This window comes from Solanum tuberosum, unplaced genomic scaffold (genome assembly GCF_000226075.1).
Source record: "Solanum tuberosum cultivar DM 1-3 516 R44 unplaced genomic scaffold, SolTub_3.0 scf00035, whole genome shotgun sequence".
NCBI classification, from domain to species: Eukaryota; Viridiplantae; Streptophyta; class Magnoliopsida; order Solanales; family Solanaceae; genus Solanum; species Solanum tuberosum.
In genome coordinates this window covers 1,797,851-1,803,043 of record NW_006238963.1, presented here as the reverse complement: position 1 = coordinate 1,803,043, position 5,193 = coordinate 1,797,851, and the positions used below count along the sequence as shown (strand labels likewise).

General features: G+C 32.9%; 1 long non-coding RNA gene across 8 annotated transcripts; it reads left to right on the top strand.

The window, feature by feature from the left end:
- Positions 1 to 6: 6 nt before the first annotated feature.
- Positions 7 to 5,004, top strand: LOC102586222 (uncharacterized). Of its 8 annotated transcripts, none has more exons than XR_001472897.1 (7): positions 7 to 456; positions 539 to 647; positions 937 to 1,049; positions 1,149 to 1,256; positions 1,527 to 1,635; positions 2,463 to 3,084; positions 4,901 to 5,004. It is a non-coding gene; the product is annotated as an uncharacterized lncRNA (long non-coding RNA). The 8 variants fall into 8 exon arrangements; XR_001472896.1 differs by having other exon boundaries at positions 1,497 to 1,635; XR_001472895.1 differs by having other exon boundaries at positions 1,149 to 1,368.
- Positions 5,005 to 5,193: the final 189 nt, after the last annotated feature.

Below are 5,193 nucleotides of genomic sequence, written 5' to 3'. Positions count from 1 at the left end.
CCTTCTAATAGTAACATTTTTTTCTCTTTGCAATCTCACATACTGTATATTCCAAAGAGACAAGTAATTACTGCAGCATCACTTGAACATACGTAACATGAAGCTAATTTTTTAAGTTTTTTCTACCGTGTAGATAGATATTAGAATAGATTAAATAGGCAAAACGATGGTTGGTTTTACACAAAAAAAAAAGTTCAGCTTATGCTTACTTTCCTTTCTCCCTTGTAGCTTCTCAACACACTGTCACCTAACCTAACTCTTGTTTCTTGCTATAGAGGGGAACCATGTGTTGTAGACTTTGTTCATGGTTCAGTTGGATTAGGCAACTTATTTTTACCTTCTCCAAATTCAAAAAAAATCGACAAGTCTGTATCTGAATTCTTGGTGGAAAAAGTTTCTGAATATCCTGGTGAAATGTCTATACTTGCATTAAGACCATTGACAAACTTGGCTTTGGTATGTCGTATCTTAAAACTTTTGATTTTTAAGTTTCCAATTTTTCCATTGCAATAACAAAAGTTTCATTGTTATCTGTTAGTTAAGCTGTCAAGTGGGACTCAACCTTTGCAAGCAAGGTGAAGAGAGTGGTTGTACTTGGTGATTCCTCTTTTGCTGTAGAAAATGTTAACCCTGCCGCACAAGCAAATGTGGGTGATTTCTTTCCCAATGGGGTATATAAATACTATAATATTTACAATTCCTTTTTTAAACTTGCATTGATATGCTTTTTTGAGCCACTGGTCTATCGGACACAACCTTTCTACTTCAAAAAGGTAGAGGTAAGGTCTGCATGCACACCACCCTTTCCAGGCCCCATTTATGAGATTACATTTGGCATGCTGTTGTTGTTGTAATGTCTTACAATATACAAAGCTGAAGAAAGAGTCTTTGTTGTATTCACTTATCCAATTTGTTACTGTTTACTCATTTGCTTAGTTTGCTGACGAAGCATATATATGGGGACCCTGAGGCTGCTGATGTTGTGTTTACGTGGGGGACAAATATTCATGTTGTAGGCATCAACATTACAACACAAGTCCAATTGAAAGGTGAATGTTCACTGCTTAAATATGTCGAATGCTTCTATATTTTGGACCTTTAATAATTTTGTTCACCTCTAAAATAAGAGTATGCTTCTCTGCTTTTAGATGCTGATCTTGAAGAACTAAAGCAATCCGAAGGAAAACACGCTAAGTTTGTGTGTGATATGTCAAATTTTACCGTGATTGGCACGTGAAATTCAGTCGGTGTCTATGGTAATATATATGTTCTTATATTGTTTTTGGATGACTGACAATGCTTCTTAAACCACTTTTTTGCTATCTCGTGATCATCTCTTATCAATTGGCGATCAAACTCTTCAAAAAAGTATGTTACTATGTGTTTGATGTATAAATTGTTGGTTTTTTTGTCGAATATTCATTTTTTGTTTTTATGGGTATGGTGATTTGTTATACGATCACATTTTCTTTTCTCTGTTCCAAATGATCATGGAGTTCTACTTCACATGCAAATGTGGAAAATAGAGTGGACATCAACACACTTCTAGAGGATGAAGAACATATCATCGAATGCGAGAAGGTCCCAAGTTGCCGTGTCAGATGGAGGATCATGGCATGCCCCTTGGCAGCTTAGGTAATGATTTTGAAAAATCTTGTTTACACTTCTGTGAATACTTCAAAATTTGTTAACTCATGAGATGCTATCGGGATATTGGGATAGATAACTATGAACAAGAGTCAGCCTTTTTGTATCTATTCCAGTCAAAGTTTAAAATTTATCACCAATTTAGTCATTACAAGAAGTGGATTATAACATTGTAAGTCATACTATTCTCGCTTCGGAGAAATGCTTAAGCATTACATTATTGGCTATATTTTAACAGAAACTTTATTAGTAACAGATAAGTATTTCTGATTTCGGGTTGTTTCCCTCTTCCTGCTCGAAATTCAATAAATCATATTTTCCATGCCACTTGTCGGTAAAGTCGATTCTTCTTTGGTGTAACTGAATAACTTTTGATTAGTTATTTTCTGTTAATGTTTATCATGGCTGAAATAGGAAAAAAAAACTAATCTTCTTAAGCATTCATGTGTTTTAGTAACTAAGTTGGTAACATTGTAGTATCTAAAGATGATATCAGTTTCAACTTTGGATATATCTTGTTGCCTCTTTAACAACAAAGACCCATTGTATCCACATTACAAATTTTTTTATTTCATCATGAAAGTTTCTCTGTGACAGCCTTTTATATTAGTCAACGTAGCTAATGGAGAACATTACAAATGAAGAAGTTGTAAATATAGCAAACTTGATGTCATTTAATGATGTCTTAATCTGTTATTGCAATGATTATTATTTTGCTCTGTAAAACAGTTATGCTACAATACTTAGTTATTTACAATTTGACATTTTGTTAATTCGTTTATTAATGGCTGAAATGATTACCGACTCTCTTTCAGCTGCCAACTATGTGGCTATCTCCAAGCTTTGCAGACATCACCATCAGTTGTTGCTGCTGGATTGGTTATTGATTATCTTATTATATCGCCAGCAACACAACTGTGAGATTAATTGATACGTGGTTATGCAAGGCTGCCATGACTCCAACTCCGCCATTTGGACTCATAAGGACGATTCAAGGTAAGTAATCTAATCCATTAGTTATGGTATGTTACATGCTATTTCTAACACATTAAACCTATTTCTACAAATATCAGCTCTCTCATCTCTTTCCCTCTTTTAGTTCTCCATACACACACTCTCTATTTCAATGAGTATTGTTGCAGCTGTACGAAAAGTAAAGATCAAATTTAGTAGTTAGAAATAATGAATCTTTCCCTCCCTGTATGTGTAAACTCTCCATTTCACCTTTATTTTCTGGATTTCTCCTTCTTATATCAATAACAATAATTTTCCGGTTTTCTCAGTGTTTGCTGTTTAGAAAATTATTGCGGAAACTATATTTTTTGTTCTCAGATAAAGCCGTAAAAGTTATTGGAAAGATTAGGCAACGCTTGGCCTAAATAAAGTTACTAATTCTACCGTTCTACTACAAGGACATATTAGTTGTCATGATTATTGGTAAGTACTATTTGGACACAATTTTTTCTCAAATCTCACACACTAAGGAGCACATGCCTTTCAATTAAACACATCCTTTCAATAACCTTTACTTTTAACAAAAGTCTGTAGTGAAATTAACTACAAATTGCCCTCATCCTGGAATAACCATATTCAAACTTAATCATCATATAGCTGTTGTTGAGGATAATTGTAAAATTCTCTTTTACTCCTTTTTCCATAAGGTAACTCATAGTTGATTAAGTGCCCGTTAAAATTCTCTTTTATTCCTTTATCTATAAGGTAACTCATACTTGATTAAGTGCCCATTTAGATTGACTTGTTTTAGGTGTTTTAAAGCAAAATGCTTATAAGAACTTATTTCTAAGTCAAAATAACAAAATTAAGCCAAAGTCAATCCAAACAGGCTTTATATCTTCTTTGTTTTACCCCTCCATAGTTCCCTAATCCTTTTTGCTTTTCATTATAGGATAAATACTAGAGCTACCATTCTTTAAACTCACCGGTTTAAAGAAAAAAGTAGTTTAATTTGAGAAGAAATGAAACTACATAGCACAAGAAAAATGGAAAAGTTGTATGTCTGCTCATTACAATGATCTCCGAGATAATGATACTTTATGCCCAATCAGTTCTTGGATGATCTGCAGAATATCCTTATATGTGAGGGAAAGAACACGCAAAAAATTATCTTACACAAATTAGTTTCCCAATAAGTATTGAGTTAAGCATTTGACAGATTTTACTAAATGAATTTTAGAAACTAATACTCTTCTTATAATAAGTCTATCTAACCAAAGACAACATAGTTGTCAACAAGTAGAAGCGTGGTTGTGGAAATTTGAAGGGGAGAAGAAAAACTTCTTAGAACAATATAAAAGTGCTCTTCTAGGCTACAACAATTATATTTATAAAAAGAAAAATTCATAGAGTGTCCCCTACTTTTCATAACATGTGTTATGTTAGATGGATATCACTTTCAATTTTTTTGGTATAATGTGCTTCATTAGTTCTTTTCAATTTCTCATTGTGGCTTTTGTTTAGCGTAATATACATGCTTAACCTGCCTTGAGTAGAAGAAAGAGTTGTACTATAAAGTTCAGTGGTTTCATTAAATATCATTGAACTTTAATAGATCATTGATGAAACATAGGAGGTGATTTCAATTGTTGTAGTAGGAATGTTAATCTTTGTGATGAAATTTAATAAACACAACTGAAAGTTCTCAAGAGAAGTACAATAAAAAACTTTCTTTTTCATTGTTTCGGCCAACTACATTTACTATTGATGTTGGATAGCTTTTATTATTTACAATTTGTAGTATCAAGTTCAGAGCACCTTACTTGAAGTAGGATTATAGTGTTGAGTTTGGAGTACGTTTTTATTGTAATTTGATTTTTTTTTATCTTTTCAAGTACACAGAAAGTGTATATTGACACCTCCTTTTCTATGATGTTTTCTTAAAATAGATAAAGTATTGTGTATTATAATCGCAAAACTAAAACCTCATATTGTTCAACTGCCACAATTGTTTCATTTGGCCAAGTTTGAGATCTACTGATTTTATAGCAACAAATTTGTGATATGCATACTGCAAGTCCAACAAACTGTTGGAGTTGAACTGTGATGTTAAATTAAAGATGTGTATAATGTATTAAAATACTATCTGAATCTTGAGGTATTAAACATGTTAGGTAGAATGTTGAATTTAGAGAGTTATCCTATGTAGAAACAGTCATTGTCTATTAATCACAGTAAATGACTAACTATTTGTTGTTTTCTTCTTTTAATTTCATTTAGCTTGATATTTTTGTTGCAGGATGGTTAACATGTTTTTATTTCATTGAATTGCAATGTGTGCAACTATACCTATCTGAAATGGCTCCATACAAATACAGAGACGCACTCAACGTTGATTTCAACTGTCCGTCACAACTATACACCAGTGTTGCTTAAGACTATTGGTTTTGTTGTTGATAGTTCACTCATGTCTGCTGTGACCACAGACCACTGGTGGAGTCAATGTCATTGCCGCTGTGGTTTCTATTTACTATGTTGATAAATTGGGAATGAGACTCTTGTTTCTTGAAGGGGGAGTTCAAATGCTCTTTT